General features: G+C 48.2%; 1 protein-coding gene across 11 annotated transcripts in view; it reads right to left on the reverse strand.

Annotated features, from left to right (window-relative positions):
- CHD6 (chromodomain helicase DNA binding protein 6) overlaps positions 1-20,843 on the reverse strand; it is a 209,956-nt gene that overhangs the window by 120,159 nt on the left and 68,954 nt on the right. The window contains exon 4 of one of the 11 annotated variants that reach the window (XM_075011570.1): positions 1,135-1,328. The exons of the other annotated variants lie outside the window; for them this stretch is intronic. The gene's annotated coding sequence lies outside the window, so the exon portion shown is untranslated. The remainder of the gene's footprint in view (positions 1-1,134; positions 1,329-20,843) is intronic. 11 annotated transcript variants of the gene reach the window in all.

Here is a 20,843-nt window from a genome sequence, read left to right on the forward strand (position 1 = left end):
TATGAGGAGAGGCTGAGAGATTTGGGCTTGTTTAGTTTACAGAAGAGAAGACTTAGAGGTGATTTAATAGCAGCCTTCAACTGAAGGGGAGTTCTAAAGAGGAGGGTGAAAAACTGTTCTCAGTGGTGCCAAATGGCAGAACAAGGAGTAATGGTCTGAAGTTGAAGAGGGAGAGGTGTGGGTTACATATAAGGAAAAACTACTTCACCAGGAGGGTGGTGAAGCGCTGGAATGCGTTGCCTACAGAGGTGGTGGATTCTCCATCCCTCGAGGTTTTTAAGTCCCAGCTGGGATGACTTAGTGGGGGTTGATTCTGCTTGAAGAAGGGTCTAGACTAGATGACCTCCAGAGGACCCTTCCAGCCCTAGGATTCCATGAAAGTTCACACTATATAGTTTATATGGTGTTGTAACTGAAATCAATATATTTGAAAATGTAGAAAATATCCAAAAATACTTAATGATATCCTATTAACATAATTAACTGTAATCACTTAACAGACCTAATTAATCTTATTTAATGAGCCCTTCATAGGGGTTCTAGGGTGGGTTGAAAGATGACAGCAGCATTTTATTTATTTATTTATTTTTGAAACAATATAGAAGCAGGTTCCCCCAGGTATTTGGGTAGCCCCATTCCATGATGCAATCTACTCCTCAGGTGGAGAGTCCATGTTTAGTGAATATGGTTTTTAAGTGTGTTTAGGTGCACCTCCCCAACCTTCTCTGCAGAGAAAATTCTGGGGTATCGGAGTGTCTGGCTGTAGATAACTGACTTAGGTGTGGGGGAGTGGTTGCTGGATGTGTGCAGGTAGATGTGGTGATCTCTTTGGATGTAGTAGTTTGGAGATGCCTGAAGTTAAAGCTAATCCAGAGATTCAGGAAGTTAATGCTGCCATGGGAGTGTTCTAAAGAAAGCCTGGGCGCTGACAGATGGGTGGGAGGTGGTTGCTGAAGCTGTAGTTAAAATTTATGAGGAAGTTTAGGTTGTCTACCCAGAGAATGGAAATATCAATCTCTCTCGAGAGTATATGATTGATCCTAGTTTGACCCACAAAACCAGACTGAGTTTAGAACATTTAACAGCCATTGTGACAGCACTAAAACCCACCAGAAACATCTGCAAGAACATTACCAAAGAGCTGTTTCACGCCCTGGCTCAGCCATATGACAAAGCACTGAAGATCAAGAGCTGAGCGGTCCAGAGACATCTCCCCAGTGTTCACTAAGAGAGCTGCACTCCTCTGAGCAGTAGCCAGGAACAGCCAGAGAGCTACTTCCTCAATCCTATACGATATTCCTGAATGCCAAATCTTCCGCCTTGATTTGCTGCGAAGGAAAAAGGACTTTGTAGTAATACAGTAGTGCCCAGCAACCAGGTCCTTTATACGCAGTCACACCAGGTTAGTTAAAGGTCTGATTTCAAGCCTATTTACTTAAACCAGTACAAACAATATTGAAGCTCCAACTTCCCTTCTGAGCAATTCCTAACTGACCTAATTCAGTGGAAATTCGGCTGGTTAACCCCAAACCAGACCATCCATGACACACGCTGTCATGGTGTAAATGGTTTTAAATATCTACCACAACTGCAACTTAACCATTATCACTCCACATGCAGGCCTGCATAAGCCAGAGACCACCCCAGCTGTGTACAAGCCAGCAGCCACTCAGCAGCAGCCCTCCCAGCACACAGCTCAGATTCATTAGCTGCCGTATCAGCTACAGAGGAAACTCCTGCCTGCCTTCCACAGTAACAAACAAGTGACTGGTGTCATGAGACTGACAGGGAACATCTTGCACAGGCCAGTGTCACAGTCACAGCTGTTGGCACAGCTGCACTGAGCACTTACCACACTGGAAAAGGGAACCCAAACAATGATTGGCTGGAACCTACCACCCACATCCAAGCTCACCAGTTGCATCACCTGCCCTCAGAGCTACACCCCTAGGAGAGGATTGTGAAATCAAGCCTTCCTAGCTCACACTGTTCTCTTCACCTTGCTGACAAGAGCTTTTGCAGCCTAAGCCAGGCAGAGGATTTCCATTGTAGGGCAGACAGGAACAGAAGAATTAAGCTCAGTAGGTCTTTCTAACCCATATCTGAGAGCAGACAGTGCCAGCTACTTCAGGAAAAGGTGAAAAATACCTTGTGTGGATATTTATTGGGAAAACTTTTACCTAGCACATATCTTGAGCCATGTGATTGGTATCTGTCTCAGGTTCAGTTGGAGGCTCCAATCACAATGTTATGTTTAAGGCTGAATTGAGTTTTGCACTTGAACGAAGGCTTCCATTGTTTCACTATGCCTGAAGAACACAGCTTGCCTTAGCTCAAATCCATCTGAAAACCAGTCTTCTAAGAAATTTAGCCCCTGATGTCAGCATTTCTCTACCCATGTCTCTGAATCATCTTTATGATGGAATAATACAGACTCTTCAAACTTTCCACCAGGTTACATCTCAATCCTGAGCACTGGTTATGCATGAAGAACTAACTGAGGAGTCATGTTCATTTCTTGTAATTATTTTTTCATAACTAGGCATTTATCATTCAGTAGAGGCTGGTGCTACACAGCAGCCTAGCAGGGCAGAAAAAAAGTATAACAATCTACTATGTCTTTAAAGATCCAACTCCTCTAATCTATGATTACAAACACTCCTTGGGACCAATCATATGAAACTGCACATGGCATCACTAGAAGGCAGAAATGAGGCTGAATGAGTTGCGCTACCTGCATTTTCTTTAGCTAACATGTTTGGACTGCCTTTGTAGTTTAACTTTGACTCTGAATTTTCAATGCATGGATTTTATAGTTATCCTGAACCAAATAACATTTTTATCCTAACCTGCCAACGAGCTAGTTTTGATCTGAGAATACTAACGTAAGTGGAGATGTTTCCATTCCCTATACAAACAACAATTCCATTTTTGAATCCCACTCCCCTCTCCCCCAGTCTATCAGCCTCAAACATCTCTTGAGGTAGTGAGTTCCCTGGGTTACATGGGGGGATCTGACTGATAACCCACATTTACTTTCCAGAACACTTCACACACTCTGAAGAGGAATCAATCGTTCATCCCAAAGCTGTGCTATGTAGCAGGGACAGAGGAAGAATCTCAGCTCCAGAGAAGACTGGGGAGGCTGGTAGAAACAGAGAGTGAAGGTAGGCAACTGAGCAGCACCTTGTGGAAACATATCAACATTTGCAAATATCTGAATGATGCTAAGAGACCCACGTGGTGCACCAACTCCTATCCAGAAGTTAGCCATGAGAGGGGAAGGTTTTTTCCTGGTTTAGAGACAGGTATATGGAGCTACTCAGTGACCTCTGGTTCAGTTCTGGGCACCTGCTTTAACTATGACCACTTCCTGGTGCACATGGAACTTTCCCATTTGTACCCCTCTCTCTAACCCCTCCATACCAGGAAGAGACAATGCCCTCAACCACATTTAGGCTGTGATGTCAGTAACTAGGAGAAAGTCCATCTCCACAGGGCTTGATGTCTGGCAAGTGTTCTCAGCCCTACACCAGGGCACAAGGCCATCCCAGCAGGATGAGCTGGATGCAAAGCAGATGGGAAGCTGCTCATGGACAATACCTTTAGCATTACAGAAGTTGCTCGCAATGAGATTCCACTGCTCTCTTTCCGAGCAGGACAGGACAGTTCCACCAAACAGCCTCATCAGATATCATCTAAGTGGCTGCCCTGGCCTCCCATATCAGAGTGACAAAACCACAGGCTGAGTTGGCCATAAGGGACACCTATGGAAGCCAGTGGAGCTACAGCCAGGATAAATTTGGACCAGAGGCCCTAAACACAAGCACGAGCATCGTGGTAAAGCTAGTCCTCTGTACAGCAACAATAGGCAGATCTCAACTGCAGCTCGTAATCAAGCAGACCAAACCCAAGACTTCATTCTTCCAGAGCTTACAACTCAGTCAAAGATTTGGGTTTTCTTCTCATTGCTGGATGAAGGGAGGTATGGGGTACAGTTCAAGGATTCAGGATGATATCAGTCTCATCCTGCCTCAGACACTGAGGCCATGTCTAAACTAGAGGGATTTGTCAGCAAAATAACTGTCAACAAACCCTGCAGAGCATCGATATTGGAGTGAAGTGGACAGGGAGCTGCAGACAGGGGAGTTTAAGAGGGAGACCAAGTGATCCTGCCGCTGCAGAAGCTACCAGGTGAGAGCGCCGGCTTTTGGGGTGAGTGAGTGCGCTTAACTGTTTGAATTTGAACTGCCATTTTGATTTCAGGTGGGTCAGTTTCAGTGGCAGTTGGGACTGCCTGCCTGACCTTTATTCCCTTGACTGGCCTTCCCCTGGGTGACTCACAGGGGGGACAGCCTGACCCAGGCTGGTACGCTTTAAAAGCCAGAGGCAAGGGCGACCAGGGAAGCAAAGCAGACAGGGAGCTGCAGACAGGATAGTTTAAGGAGGAGTTGGACAGAGGGAGGCCTACGATGGTTAGGAAGGCCCGCAACACCTGTGCTAGCACTACTACTGTCTCCTCCACCTGTGCCTGTAGCCAGACAGACTGCCTGACCATGGATGCCTCTACCCAGATTCTGGTGTGGCTTTGCAGGGACTGTGGCTTGCAATTCCCACTCACTGATATCCAGGCTGGGGGGACCATCCAGTGCAAAAGGTGCCTGCTGGTGGAATCTCTCAGGTGGCAGGTGGGAGAGCTACAGGAGGAGGTAGCCAGGTTGAGGAATATCCAACTCCACGAGCAGTTCCTGGATAGCATTCATGTGGAGACAGCTCAGGTAACTGTCCCAGTACAAAGGACAGCTGATAAACCACTGGTGGAGGAGGAGATAGATCAGGGTGGACACTGGCAGCTTGTTACTGCTGGTAGTAGGCAGTGTTCCACCCCTGCTCAGAACCCTCCCACCATGGTTCTAAGAAACCGTTATGCTGTACTTGATACAGGAGACAAAGAATCACCCCGTACAGCAGAGGAGAAGCCTCATAGCCTCAAAGCCTGGGAAGTTTGCTGCCAGCACTGAGAGGAGGAAACAGAGAAGTGGTGGTCAGGGACTCTCTTCTGAGGGGGACAGAGGTGCCCATCTGTCGACCTGACATTTCATCTTGGGAGGTATGCTGCCTGCCAGGGGCCCGTATCCAAGACATTACGGAGGCGTTGTTGAGGATTATCCGGCCCTCTGACTACTATCCCATGCTTCTCATCCATGTGGGCGCTCATGATACTGAGAGGTGTAACGCTGAGCAGGTCAAGAGTGACTGCAGGGCTCTGGGGGCACGTGGTATTCTCCTCCACCCTGCCTGTCAGCGGTAGGGGCCCAGGCAGAGACAGATGCATCCTAGATGTGAATGCCTGGCTTCGAAAATGGTGTTGCCATGAAGGCTTTGTCTTCCTCGACCACAGTATGCTATTCCAGGAAGGACTGCTAGGCAGAGAAGATGTTCACCTTTCGAGGAGGGGAAAGACTGTATTTGGACATAGACTGGCTAACCTAGTGAGAAGGACTTTAAATGAGGTTCGACGGGGGCAGGGGAGCAAAGCCCCCAGGTAAGTGAGAACATGGAAACCTGAGAGAGAGGTCAGAAATGGGATGCAGCATGGGCAACAATGTCAGAGTAAAAAGAGGGTCAGGGCAAAACAGGGAGGCAAGATCAAATCAATATCTTAGATGTTTATATACAAATGCAAGAAGTATGGGTAATAAGCAGGAAGAACTGGAAGTGCTAATACATAAATACAACTATGACATCATTGGCATCACAGAAACTTGGTGGGATAATAAATGATTGGAATGTTGGTATTGAAGGGTACAGCCTGCTTAGGAAGGATAGAGAGGGAAGAAAGGGGGGAGGTGTTGCCTTATATATTAAACATGTACACACTTGGACTGAGGTGGAGATGGATGTGTTGAGAGTCTCTGGGTTAGACTAAGAGGGGTAAAAAACAAGGTTGATGTCCTGCTAGAAGTCTACTACAGGCCGCCTAGCCAGGTGGAAGAGGTGGATGAGGCTTTTTTTAAACAACTAACAAAGTCATGCAGGGCCCCAGATTTGGTGGTGATGGGGGACTTCAAGTACCCAGATGTATGTTGGGAAACTAATACAGTGGGGCACAGACTATCCAGTAAGTTCTTGGATTGTATTGGAGACAATTTTTTATTCCAAAAGGTTGAAAAAGCTACTGGGGGGAAGCTGTTCTAGATTTGATTTTAACAAATAGGGAGCAGTTGGTAGAGAACTTGAAAGTGGAAGGCAGCTTGGGTGAAAGTGATCATGAAATCAGAGTTCACAATTCTAAGGAAGAGTAGAAGGGAAAACAGAGATAATGGATTTCAGGAGGGCAGATTTTGGTAAACTCAGAGAGCTGGTAGGTAAGGTCCCAGGGGAAGCAAAACTGAGGGGAAAAACAGCTGAGGAGAGTTGGCAGCTTTTCAAAGGGACATTATTAAGGGCCCAAAAGCAAGGTATCCTGCTACGTAGGAAGGATAGAAAATATGGCAAAAGACTGCCTTGGCTTAACCAGGAGATCTTGCATGATCTCAAAATAAAAAAGGAATCATAAAAAATGGAAACAAGGACAAATTACAAAGGATGAATATAGGCAAACAACACAAGAATGCAGGAGCAAGATTAGAAGGGCTAAGGCCCAAAATGAGCTCAAACTAGCTACAGGCATAAAGGGAAACAAGGCGGCTTTTTAAAAATATATTAGAAACAAGAGGAAGACCAGGGACAGGGTAGGGCCATTGCTCACTGAGGAGAGAGAAACAGTAACAGGGAACTTGGAAATGGAGGAGATGCTTAATGACTCCTTTGTTTTGGTCTTCACTGAGAAGTCTGATGAAGGAATGCCAAACATATCGAATGCTAGTGGGAAAGGGGTAGGGTTAGAAGTTGAAATAAAAAAAGAACAAGTTAAAAATCACTTAGGAAAGTTAGATGCCTGCAAGTCACCAGGGCCTGATGAAATGCATCCTAGAATACTCAAGGAGCTGATAGAGGAGGTATCTGAGCCTTTATCTATCATCTTTGGAAAATCATAGGAGACAGGAGAGATTCCAGAAGACTGGAAAAAGGCAAATATAGTGCCCATCTATAAAAAGGGGAATAAGAATAACCCAGGAAACTACAGGCCAGTCAGCTTAACTTCAGTACCAGGAAAGATAATGGAGCAGGTAATTAAAGAAATCATCTGCAAGCAATTGGAAGGTGGTAAGGTGATAGGCAACAGCCAGCATGCATTTGTAAAGAATAAGTCATGTCAAACTAACCTGATAGCTTTCTTTGATAGGATAACGAGCCTTGTGGATAGGGGAGAAGCGGTAGATGTGGTATACCTAGACTTTAGTAAAGTATTTGATACGGTCTCGCATGATATTCTTATCAAAAAACTAGGCAAATACAATTTAGATGAGGCTACTATAAGGTGGGTGCATAACTGGCTGGATAAGCGTACCCAGAGAGTAGTTCTTAATGGTTCTCAATACTGCTGGAAAAGTATAACAAGTGTTAGGACCGGTTCTGTTCAATGTCTTCATCAATGATTTAGATATTGGCATAGAAAGTATGCTTATTAAGTTTGCAGATGATACCAAGTTGGGAGGGGTTGCAACTGCTTTGGAGAACAGGGTCATAATTCAAAATGATCTGGATAAATTCGAGAAATGGTCTGAGGTAAACAGGATGAAGTTTAAAAAGGACAAATGCAAAGTGCTCCACTTGGGAAGGAACAATCAGTTTCACACATACAGAATGGAGAGAGACTGTCTAGGAATGACTACAGCAGAAAGGGATCTAGGGGTTATAGTGGACCACAAGCTAAATATGAGTCAACAGTGTGATGCTGTTGAAAAAAAAGCAAAACATGATTCTGGGATGCATTAACAGGTGTGTTGTGAACAAGACACAAGAAGTCATTGTTCCACTCTACTCTGCGCTGGTTAGGCCTCAGTTGGAGTATTGTGTCCAGTTCGGGGCACCACAGTTCAAGAAAGATGTGGAGAAATTAGAGAGGGTCCAGAAAAGAGCAACAAGAACGGTTAAAGGGCTAGAGAATGTTATCTATGAAGAAAGGCTGAAAGAATTGGGCGTGTTTAGTTTGGAAAAGAGAAGATTGAGGGGAGACATGATAGCAGTTTTCAGGTATCTAAAAGGGTGTCATCAGGAGGAGGGAGAAAACTTGTTCTTCTTGGCCTCTGAGGATAGAAAAAGAGGAAATGGACTTAACTGCAGCAAGGGAGGTTTAGGTTGGACATGAGGAAAAAGTTCCTAACTGTCGTGGTGGTCAAACAGTGGAATAAATTGCCAAGGGAGGTTGTGGCATCTCCGTCGCTGGAGATATTTAAGAACAGGTTAGATAGATGTCTATCAGGGATGGTTTAGACAGTACTTGGTCCTGCCATTGGGGCAGGGGACTGGGCTCCATGGCCTCTCGAGGTCCCTTCCAGTCCTAGTGTTCTATGATTCACAAGGGTGTTCTGTCAGCAGTAAGTTGACAGAATGCAGAACTTTTGTCAACAGCTGTACTCTGTTCACCATGAAGAAGAATGCTTCTGTCAACAGACATCTGTCAACAAAAAGGCGGTCTGAACTTTCTTGGGGGGACTTCTGTCGCCAGAAAGGGCTGTCAGGACACCAAGGAATCCTGTCTGCTGTGCTTCCAGTTGCTGTTTTTCCAACAGAGCAGCAGGGCAGCCTGGCTGCTCTGTCAACAGAGCGGATCACTCCTTCAGTCCAATCTGCAGTGTGGCCATGATCTGTCGACAGAAATTTGTCTTAAGATACCTATTGACAAAAAAGCTTCCGCCGACAAATCCCTCTAGTCTAGACATATCCTAGCACTCTGGTCAAAGAGGACAGCATGGAACTGCCTTTTCCTGCCCTTCATGCCAGAGCTCCGCACTGGTCCTTCAATTAGGTTATGCTCTTTCCTCCTGCTCTCCAAGCATGGCTAGGATGGGCTCCTCAGGAAGTTCTTATCCCACTTGTTGCTCATTTGGAGATCTACTGAGTAAAGGTAGATCAATTAATCATTTCAGTAAAATATGCTCCCAAAATTTTTTCATGGGGAAAGTTTCTGGGCCTGAGGTGAGGTACCAAAAACTAACTCTACAGCTGGGTGAGGAGGGTATTGGTCTGAGATGTTGGAGACCACATTCAAGTCCCAGCTTTATCTGATTTGGAGTGGTCAGAGATTACTCTGAATAAGATAGCACAGGGATTTAAACAAGGTTTTCCCACAATTTTGGCAAGCACGAAGACATTTCTTACAAAAACACTGAAAAGGTTTTGCTTTCATTCCACTGAGGAACAAAAACAAATGTTAAAACCTTGAAAGTTTCCACTAAACAGAACTGTCCTCTAAGTAGATCTAATGCTGTGCACTCACAGATGCAACAGAAGTCAGTGGAAGCTGCAGTTTGAATATACAAACTGCCATAAGTGCTACAAAGGCATGTCAAATTAGGTATGCAAAAATCAATGGAAAATGTGAACAATCATACTGTGCCTCAGTTTCCCATCTGTAAAACAGGAATAATACCGCCAAACAACACAGGGTCATTCTGAAATACTAACGCACTACAGTGAAGAGTGCCACACGAAAAGCTTACATGGAAATTCACAATTCAACCTTTAGAGCAAGTTTTGAATAGAATACTTTGGGGCCACCCAGTGAAGAAAAAGAAACCAGAAATACTGAACAGCTGCTCATTCAGTCAGCAATGTCAATCGTGTGCACTGAATAAGGCAGGGTACCTGTGGGGAAAAAAATAGCAAGTGACCATGTAATCAAAGACTGTTATAATTACAGCTGGTTGAAATGCAGAAATTGTATTTCAGGGGAAAAAATGACATTTCAAAATTTGTTTTTGTTCCAAAACATTGTGAAAACAAGCATTTTCAAATCTCCCTGCCAAACAAAACACTGCCACCACACTCATTTCAAAATGATTTTTTCTGGCATTTTAAAAATTACCATTATCTTTATATCATTCTATGGTATGCCTGCCCCAGTAGATAATGAATGTGACACCACATCAAATTATGTCACACTGATACCATATTACATATTTTACTGGCATGTCACAATGTAAGGATCTAATGTAAAACTATAACAATATAAAATTTAAAATGTCAAATATAAAATTTCCAAATGAATATTTGTTTGAAATTTCAGAAGTTCTCAAACAGAAAACACCACCATAGTTAAAGCAACGTTTGTTGGCAGAAAACCACCTTGACAAAGCTTTCCGAACAGCCGTAATTATAATGCAGCCATCTCACAGGATCTCCATGCTGGAAGGGGTCACATACCTGACTACAATTGCAGCTCCTTTCATTCCCCTTCAGTTTCAATTGGGCTCATCTTCACTTCCTGTCCCAGCCCCCTGTTGCCTTACATTGCTGATCCACATGAAACATATAGACTGTGTCTACACTAGGGGAAAACTTCCAAATGGCCATGCTAATGCCAATTCAAAGAACCCTAATGAGGTGCTGAAATGACTATTCAGCGCCTCATTAGCATGCTGCCAGCCACAGCACTTCAAAAGTGCCGCGTTTCACTCACACACAGCTCATCTACACAGGGGCCCTGTCAGCTGATCAGAATAAGGGGATTTCGATGTTTGCAGGGTCCTTTTGAAAGGGACCCCTGTAGATGGGCTGCACATGAGCGAAACACAGCACTTTCAAAGTGCCATGGCCAGCAGCAATGCTAATGAGGCACTGAATATTAATTTCAGCACCTCGTTAAAATTCTCTGAACCGTGGTAGGCATCCTTCAGTCTGCATAGAATATGGATTGTGCCCTTTATAGTTTCAATTGAGGGCTTCATTTACAGCGTCTACTGTGACTGTGAAGACCCACACGAGAGTGACAGTCCTTGCTGCATCTCTTGCAGATGTGGTGGGTGTCTGGCAAGTCCTTAGTGTGCTTTCTGTGCACTTGCTTCTCCTCTGCTAGCTGTCTGATCTTCATCTCGCCCTTCTGAAGGCCCTTGTGTAACCCCTGCCTCCATCTGCTGCGGTCGTCTGCTAGTTCTTCCCAGTTGTCCAGCTCGATGTCTACCTCTCTGAGGTCTCTCTTGCAGACATCTTTGTAGCGCAACTGGGGGCGTCCAGGAGGTCTTTTGCCAGAGGCTAGCTCACCATACAGGATGTCTTTTGGAATCCTTCCATCATTCATCCTGTGGACGTGGCCAAGCCAGCGGAGCCGACGCTGCCTGAGGAGGGTGTGCATGGTTGGGATTCCAGCTTGCTCGAGGACGGCGGTGTTGGTCACTCTGTCCTTCCATGATATTCCAAGGATGCGCCTGAGGCAGCGCAAGTGGAAGACGTTCAGCCTCTTTTCCTGGTGGGCATGCATTGTCCAAGTCTCGCTGCCGTAAAGGAGGGTGCTGAGGATGCAGGCTCTGTAGACTTGCATTTTGGTGTGAGTGTACAGCTTGTTGTTGTTCCACACTCTCTTGCTGAGTCTGGACAGAGTTGTGGCCCCTTTTCCGATCCTCCTATTTAGCTCAGTGTCCAATGAAAGGGTGTCAGTGATGGTGGACCCGAGGTGAACGAACTCGTGGACGACCTCTAACGTATAGTTGTCAATGCTGATTGATGGGGATTCAGCAGCATCCTGACCGAGTATGTTTGTCTTCTTTAGGCTGATGGTGAGCCCAAAGTCCTTGCACGCTTTGGAGAACTGATCCAGCAGTTTTTGAAACTGGTCTTCTGTGTGAGACACTACAGCAGCATCGTCTGCGAACAGCATGTCTCTGATGAGGACTTCCCGCACCTTAGACTTAGCTTTCAGCCTTGCAAGATTAAACAGTTTCCCATCAGATCTTGTGTGCAGCAAGATGCCCTCTGTTGAAGATCCAAAGGCATGCTTCAGGAGGAGTGCGAAGATGATCCCGAACAATGTCGGAGCAAGCACGCATCCTTGTTTGACGCCGCTCCTGATTCTGAAAGCATCCGATAAAGCGCCGTCACATTGGATGGTTCCTCTCATGTCTTCGTGGAACGACTGGATCATCTTGAGTAACAGTGGAGGACAACCTATCTTGTGGAGCAGTTTGAACAGACCATCCCTGCTGACCAAGTCAAAGGCCTTGGTCAGGTCAATGAAGGCTATGTAGAGTGGATTCCTCTGCTCCCTGCATTTCTCCTGCAGCTGCCCGAGAGAGAAGACCATGTCAACGGTAGACCTCTCTGTGCGGAATCCACACTGCGATTCGGGGTACACCCTCTCAGCAATCTTCTGGAGTCTGCCAAGGATGACGCGAGCGAACAGTTTACCAGTGACGCTTAGGAAGGAGATTCCCCGGTAGTTGTTGCAGTCGCTTCTGTCTCCTTTGTTCTTATACAACGTTACAATGTTAGTGTCACGCATATCCAGTGGAACCTCACCCTCTTTCCAGCACAGGCACAGTAGCTCATGTAGGGGTTCCAGGAGTGTGTCTGCGGCACATTTGATTACCTCTGGTGGTATACCATCCTGGCCAGGGGCCTTTCCTCCTGCAATGCTGTCGATGGCTCTCTTCAGTTCATCCACAGTCGGTTCCTGATCCAGTTCATCCATTACTGGTAGGAGCTCGACGGCATCGAGAGCTGCGTCAACCTCAACGTTCTCGCGTGAGTACAGCTCGGACTAGTGCTCAACCCAGCACTCCATCTGTTTGGCTTTGTCAGCAATGACTTCACCAGATTTGGATTTCAGGAGGTACCATCTTGTTCTGGGTGGGTCCTAATGCCTTCTTCATACCCTCGTACATTCCTCTGAGATTACCAAAGTCGGCACAGGTCTGGATGCTGCTGCATAGCTGGAGCCAGTGGTTGTTGGCACAGCGCCTGGCTGTCTGCTGTACTGTTCTTCTGGCCGCTCTAAGTGCTTGCTGAGTACTCTGGCTCGGTGAGCGTTTGTACTCCAGGAGTGCAGCGTGCTTCTTTTCAATGACTGGAATCATCTCATCGGAGTTAGCTTTGAACCAGTCGTTCATGTTTCTAGCTCTTCTTCCAAACACTGACAAGGCCGTGTTGCAAACTGTACCCCTCAGATGTTGCCATTTAGATGTCACATCAGCGCCCCCAGGGCCACTGCACAGATTTTCCTGGAGGGTGTGTCTGAACTTTTCAGCTTTCTCCGAGTTTGCCATCTTTCTGGCGTCAATGCGGGGCCTTCCAGCAGGTTTAGAGCGGTACAGCTTCTTGAGTCTCAGCTTGAGCTTGGAGCAAACTAGCGAGTGATCTGTATCAGAGTCAGTACTATGATAGCTGCGTGTCAGAAGGATGTTTTTGAGGTTATTACACCTAGTGATGACCACATCTAGTTGATGCCAGTGCTTCGAGCGTGGGTGTCTCCACGACACTCTGTGCTGTGGCTTCATTTCGAAGAAGGTGTTTGTGATGCACAGATTGTGGTACAAGCACAGTTCAAGGAGACGCTGTCCATTGTCATTAATTTTTCCCACACCGAAGTGTCCTAAGCAGGAAGGCCATGAGGCCCAATCAGCTCCAACTCTTGCACTGAAGTCACCCAAGATGTACAGTTGTTCACGAGCAGGTATTTGCGCTACGGCAGCACTAAGCACGTCATAGAACTTGTCTTTTACTTCTGGTGTGGTGTACAGGGTTGGAGCATAAGTGCTGATCAGGTGGACGGCACCGGTGCAGGTTTGAAGCATGATCCGAAGAAGTCTTTCTGATCCGCCCATGGCTAATTCCACCATTTGTAGAAGGGTGTTTCTGACAGCAAAGCCAACACCATGCTCTCTGGGTTCTTCTTGGGCTTTACCCTGCCAGAAAAAGGTGTAGTCCTTTTCCTTTAGAGATCCCGAATCTGCAAATCGCATCTCTTGCAGTGTAGTGATATCAACTTGGAGCCTCTTCAGTTCCTCATTGATGGCAGTGGTCTTTCGGGTGTCACTGATGGCCTGAAGATCTTCAGTAAAGCCGGTCAGCATGGTCCGCACATTCCAGCAAGGAAGCTTAATTTGTTGATGTTTCGCATTTCTTGTTGATGTTCTTATTGGTTTGCCTGGTGCCCAAATTTCAGTCACTTGTCAGGTTCAGGAACCTCAAGCCCCACGCACCCAGCGAGACAGGTGAACTGTGGCGGGACAGTACCCTATTAGCTGGGGGCTGCCCAGCTTGAGGTGGGCGGTGACTGTCCAGTGAAATGTGAGGATCTCTCCCACCGTCAAAGGCAACCCCTGGTGCTCATTCTCTATGCCAATCGAGCAAGAGCTTATAACCGGTATCTGTTGCCTCCCCTGTTCATGCAACACTGTTCAGCGATGCCGGAGTACCTCTCCGGGTGCGAGCCTGGGCACTTATTATGGAGACTCTGGGCTGCCCAGACACGAGTGTCCCCCTCTCGGCTTTACCGATATAGTCCAAAGGAGAGGATAACCTCCACGTCTGGTACCAGCTCAGCTGCAGGAGTTGCTGGGACAGTGCCAGAAGTTGACACCGAACTGCCTTCGGACTCCACTCCGGATTTTCTGTCAGGGTTTACTCCCTTAGCCTCTCTCCTTCCCAGGATAACCCACAAGGCAGTGGGGTGTGGAGAATGTGGTTAAGGATCCCACTACTACATACCTCCCTGTCACCACGAGTCACCATAGCTCCCTGTGGAGCAATGACCTCTTATCCCCGGGACCCTCCTCCCCACCTTTCGCCCCCCCCCCGCCCCCCCAGCTACCATCACCATAGGACCCTCCCCAACCCACTACCCCCATCTGCTCCCATGTCCGCCCTCCTCACTGCACTGGCCCCTCTCCCCACAGCTGCTCTCAGTGCCCCCAGGTCCACCTTCCCCCATCGCTCTTCAGGCTCTTCTCTTCAGAAACTGCTTTACTTGATAGTGCTGCCTTGCAGAGCACAGGTGGAACACCATATCTGAAAAGGACAAACACGGGGCTCCTCCCTCGACAAACTCCCAGAGGCAAACTCCCTTCCCTGTTAGCTGCTGCCCCCTGTTCGCTGATCACGGTGTTCGCTGAGAGCTGCTAGCTGGTTAGGCCTGGCTCAAAGCCTTGCCTCCAGTCTAATCAGCCCTTGAAGGCTCACCTGGCAGGAAACTCCCCCAATTCACACCTTGCAAACTCCTCCTCTCTGCACCACACAAACAGCTGATCAAACTGCCCTTCTCTGCAAAGTAACATAGCTGCACAGAGAGACAGTTCGATTCTCTGAACCAGCCACTAGCATAGCCATTTCGAAGTTTTCTCCACCCAGAGATGGCTACATTGCCATGTGAGAGAGAAAGGAGTTTCCTTTATATCTGTAACCGTATAGTTCTCTGCATACCTTTACAATGTTGGAGACTATGAAGCAATTTCCCTAGCCAATCTTTGATGCAATTCTATAAAAGTTTAGTAGTTACACCAGGGATGAATGTGTCTCATTAGGTTTCAGCTCCAGAAACAGACTGTCTTCACTAATGCAGAAGCAGCTAATTCTGAATCCAAGCCTATTCCACTCCTCTCAACGTCTTTCATTGTGAGATTGGTTGGTCTCACCACTGGGACCTGTGCCTCTGGAATCCTTCAGCAGTCAGTGCTCACACAAAGGCTCCTTCCCTAGCCTCAGGTTGAGCCCAGCCAGATACTCAAGGCAGCCTTGTGTTCAGACAGTAGCATGGAAGTGGCACCAAAGGGGGATACATCCCCCTTGGGGGGATTATCCCCCAAAGGGGAATAATGAATAGGACTTCCCTGCCACAAAAATGGGCTAGTGTATCCTGCAAACTCAGCTATGAAGAGATGGAGAACTCCAATGCCTAGGAGTCTGGAGATAGGGAGGCATCAACAGTCACTAGGAAGGGGTACACTGGGGAGCTCAAAAGGAGTGAGATGAGTTCATGGCAGATAAATCCATCAATAGCTATTGGCCTAGATGGTCACAGATGCTCTAAATCTGCCTAACCCCTAGCCTCTGACTGCTACAGCTTGGGAGTGGATGATGGGGCCGGGGGAGGAGGAGGAAGAGAGAGAATGGATCAGCTGTGAGACCGGAACTCGGTGCAGAGTTGAAAAACTGGAGATGGCCCCGCTCAGTATGTAGGAGGCATGATGGATGCAACATCCGTAAATACAATAAATGGAGGAAGCATGCATGCTAGAGGTCCAGGCAGCTGCTTGCGCAGGAAGCCTGGACAAGGCAGCTCTTACAGGCAGAAGGGTTGGTCTCACCAAACAGGAGTGTCTAGGACAACATGGCTGTGCATTCTTTACCCACCCTTATACACATGAAAGAGCTGTGTCTCTATCACTTGCATGTGGTTGGTAGGACAGCCATTGGGAAGCGGGTGAATGAGAACCTGAAGAGAGCACTGAAACTGAGGCAAGAAAAGCTGCAGCCCATGTTCTAGGATAGACCCAGTGCTTTCAAGTCTAAAGGCTCAAGGAATGGAGACCCAATCCATCTGCCAACAGAATTTCAAAAGATGTCCATCACCTTTGTATTTAGCTAAACACCTCAGATAAGTGTAGGTGCTCTTTGAAAGCAGAGATTCTAGCAATATTTAGGGATTGTCTGTGGTATCATGTGTTATGTAACAACAACAAAAGGACCAGACCAGGCAAGGAAGAAAGGCTGGAATGGACCTTGAGGCTGGGTAAAGAGAAGTTACTCACCTGTAGTAACGATGGTTTTTCGAGATGTGTCCCCGTGGGTGCTCCACAATAGGTGTCAGGCTCGCCCGGCGCCACAGATCGGAAATCGTCCAGCAGTTTGTCCTGGATTGCGCATGCGCCGGCGCGCGCCGCTGCCCCGCGTGCCCCCGGCCACGTGCGCAATCCAGTCCCCACCAGTTCCTTGACCAACCGCCTCGAATACTCCTGAAAAACACTAGACAGAGATCCGAAGTGGAGAGGATGGGCGGGTCGTGGAGCACACACGGGGACAAATCTCGAAGAACCATCGTTACTACAGATGAGTAACTTCTCTTTCTTCTTCGAGTGGTCCCCGTGGGTGCTACACAATAGGTGACTACCCAGCAGTAACCCAAGTAAGCAGATGGGTAATCGGTTTATGTGCAGCTTGCCCCCGAGAGGACTGCTGTCAACAGACGGGTATCCTCTTTGAATACCCGATGTAGGGCATAATGCTTGGCGAAGGTGTCGTAGGACGACCAGGTCGCCGCTCGACAGATGTCTTTTAACGCGATGCCCTTGAAGAAGGCTGTTGACGCCGCCACCGCCCTGGTGGAGTGAGCCCTGGGCGGGGCCAGCAAAGGAGTCTTTCGAAGCTCGTAGCACATTTTTATACAGGACACAATGTGCTTTCAGATTCTCTGCGAAGAGAGACCTTCTCCTTTTGGTTTGGGAGCGAGAGAGACTAGGAGTCTATCCGTTTTCCGGAAGGACTTAGTCCTGTCTATATAGAAAGCCAGCGCCCTCCTCACGTCCAGGAGATGTAGGCGCTCCTCTTTGTTGGAGTTATGAGGCTTTGGATAAACGAGGGTAAAACTATAGGTTCGTTAATATGAAAACTCTGAAGAAACTTTGGGAACAAAGGCTGGATGCAGTCGTAAGGTTACCGCCTCCTTAGAAATTACTGTGCAGGGTGGTGTTGCCATAACTGCCGCAAGCTCGCTCACCCTGCCAGCTGACGTGATTGCAAGAAGGAAGGTCGTCTTTATCGTAAGGAGACGGAAGGAAACCATGGCTAAGGGTTCAAACGGTGGTCCCGTTAGCGCATTAAGCACCAGGTCCAAGCTCCACGAAGGTGGAAGCGGTTTCCGAGGGGGGTATAGGTTTACCAGCCCTTTGAGGAACCTGGTAACCATGGGACGGGCAAACACCGTGTGCCCTTCCTCTTCATGTCTGAAAGCCGATATAGCGGCAAGGTGGACCTTCAACAAGGATAGGGAGAGTCCGCCTCTCTTGAGGTCCAGTAAATACTCTAGTATTACAGGTATATGCGCAGCAAGGGGGGCTAATTGCTTGGTAGAACACCATGCAGTGAATCGAGTCCATTTTTGCTTATAGGGCTTCCTGGTGGAAGTCCTCCTGCTACTTTCTAGGACTTGTTGCACTCCCTCCATACACGTGCTCTCTAGGGAGCTGAGCCACAGATTAACCATGCTTGCAGTCGCAGGCCTCGAGGGTGCGGATGCACTATGGACCCCTGGGCTTGCGTGAGCAGATCCGGCGCCACCGGGAGGGGCATCGGTGGACAGTCCGACATGCGCAGGAGTAAGGGGAACCATTGCTGTCGATCCCACGTTGGGAAAACTGGGATCATTCGGGCTCTCTCTCTCCTGGCTTTCTGCAAGACTTTGTGGATAAGCACTGTGGGAGTAAAGGCATAGAGCAGGGGGCCCCTCCAGGAGATCGCGAATGCGTCCCCCAGGGACCCCCGTCCCAGTCCTGCCCTGGAGCAGTATTGTGGGCACTTCTTGTTGTGTTGAGTGGCAAACAGGTCTACCTGGGGAAATCCCCATGCGTGAAAAATCGGTCGTAGCAGATCGGAACAGATCTGCCACTCGTGTGTGAGTGCGAAGCGCCTGCTCAGCTGGTCTGCCTTCACATTGTGAGCGCCTGGTAAATACGAAGCTTTCAAGGTTATATTGTTGGCGATGCACCAGTTCCACAATCGGACTGCTTCCGCACATAAGGCACGGGACCGAGCTCCTCCTTGTCGATTTATATAAAACATGGTGGAGGTATTGTCTGTACTGATCCCAACTACTTGCCTTGTATATGGTCTCGAAAGCGTTTGTAGGCGTTGAACACTGCTCTGAGCTCCAGTATATTTATGTGCAGTGACTGTTCCGTGGAGGACCACAGTCTTTGCGTCATCTTTTCGCCCATGTGTGCTCCCCACCCTATGTGGGAGGCGTCGGTAGTGAGAAAAACAGATATTTATGGTTGGTGAAAGGGCACCCCTGTTAGCATGTTCTTGGGGTTCACCCACCATTGCAGGGATCTGCGCACCTCTGTCGTGGGCGACACCACCCTGTGGACGGTGCATGCTGCCGGTTTGTAGACGCTCGCCAGCCAGTGCTGCATGCTGCGCATATGCAATCGGGCGTTCTGTACCACAAACGTTGCTGCTGCCATGTGGCCCCGCACCTGTAAGCGCGTCAGAACCGGCACCGTAGAGCTGAAGGTGATGACTTGCACGAGGGAACCAATGGCGCGAAAGCGGGCATGTGGTAGATAAACCCTTGCTGTGATGGAATTTATACGTGCCCCTATGAACTCTATGTCCTGTGCGGGGTCTATCTTTGATTTTGCCAGATTGATGACCAGGCCCAGTGAAGAGAACGTGTCTGCTGTGACGCGTATCATGCGAAGTACCTCCTCCTTCGAAGCCCCTTTTAGTAGGCAGTTTTTGTTTTTTTTTCCCTCAGATATGGGAATATAAACACCCCCTGTCTGTGCAGGTAGGCTGACACCACTACCAAGGTCTTGGTGAAGACTCTGGGGGACGAGGAGAGGCCAAACAGCAGAACCTTGTACTGAAAATGTTCTTTGCCTACCATAACCCGGAGAAAACGCCTGTGAGCCAGGTGAATAGTTATGTGGAAATACGCGTCTTGTAAGTCGAGGGCTGCGAACCAATCTCCATCGTCCAGTGCCGTAAGTATAGAGGCGACTGTGATCATCCGAAAGCGTTGCTTGCACAAGTACCGGTTGAGGCCTCGAAGATCTAGGCTGGGCCTCCAGCCTCCTGTCTTTTTCTCTGTGAGGAAGTATCTTGAGTAGAACCCTTTCCCTCGGAGTTGCTCCGGCACTCTTTCCACTGCCCCTATCAGCATAAGATGGCCTACCTCCTGCTTGAGTCTTGCTTCGTGGGAGGCGTCCTTTAGGTGGGGTCTGGGTGGAGGTCGTGGTGGTGGGAGCGACTGGAAGGGACTCGCGTAACCCGTGGCTATGATCTCCAGTACCCATTTGTCTGTGGTGATCTTTTGCCACTGGTCGTAGAATGGTCGGAGGTGATAGTGGAACAGTAGCTTCGGATGACATTGCGCCATGACAGTGATAGTGCAGCCCTCGATCTGTGTGTCAAACTTGCGGCCTTTGGCCCTGCCCCGAGGACGCACGGCTCTGTTGAGAACGTCGCCTGGGAGTTCTGTACTGTTGGTGCTGTTGATGTCGCCCTTGTTTGTAGCCCCTGTGGTTGATACTGCAACAGCTTCTGCGTGTCAAAGGGGAGATCGACAATCTTCGCCTGCAGATCCCTCGGGATACCCGATGTCTGGAGCCAGGACTCCCTGCTCGTGACCACTGCCGTAGCTGTTGAGCATGCTGCCATATCCGCTACGACTAGGGCGATCTGAACTCCTGTCCTCGAGGCTGCATAGCCTTCCTGCACGATAGCCTTAAGCACCGGCTTCGTGTCCTCTGGAAGCGAGTCCATGAGGGAAGTCAGCCTGGAGTAGTTGTCGAAATTATGGTTCGCTAGATGCGCTGCGTAATTCACCATTCTCAACAGTAGGGTAGAGGAGGAGCAGACCTTTCTGCCGAACAACTCTAGTTTCTTGGCATCTTGTCCGTTCCCCCTGTCTTGTACTGAGAAGTTTCGACCTCTGTTGAGATGATTCCACCACCAGAGAATTTGGTTGCAGGTGGCTGAACAGGAACTCCATGCCCTTCGTCGGGACGAAGTACTTCTTATCCGCTCTTGTTTATAGGCAGAGTGGACGCAGGAGTCTGCCATATTGTGGTGGCGGACTCCATGATTGCTTCAATCAGCGGAATAGCTATTTTGGAAGAGACCGGAGGTCTCAGGTTTTTAAGGAGCTTATGGTGTTTCTCCTGCACCTCTGCTGTTTGGATGCCTAGCGTGAAGGCCACCCTTTTAAACAGCTCTTGGAACTGTTTGAGATCGTCCGGAGGATG

Source organism: Carettochelys insculpta, chromosome 17 (assembly GCF_033958435.1).
Source record: "Carettochelys insculpta isolate YL-2023 chromosome 17, ASM3395843v1, whole genome shotgun sequence".
NCBI classification, from domain to species: domain Eukaryota; kingdom Metazoa; phylum Chordata; order Testudines; family Carettochelyidae; genus Carettochelys; species Carettochelys insculpta.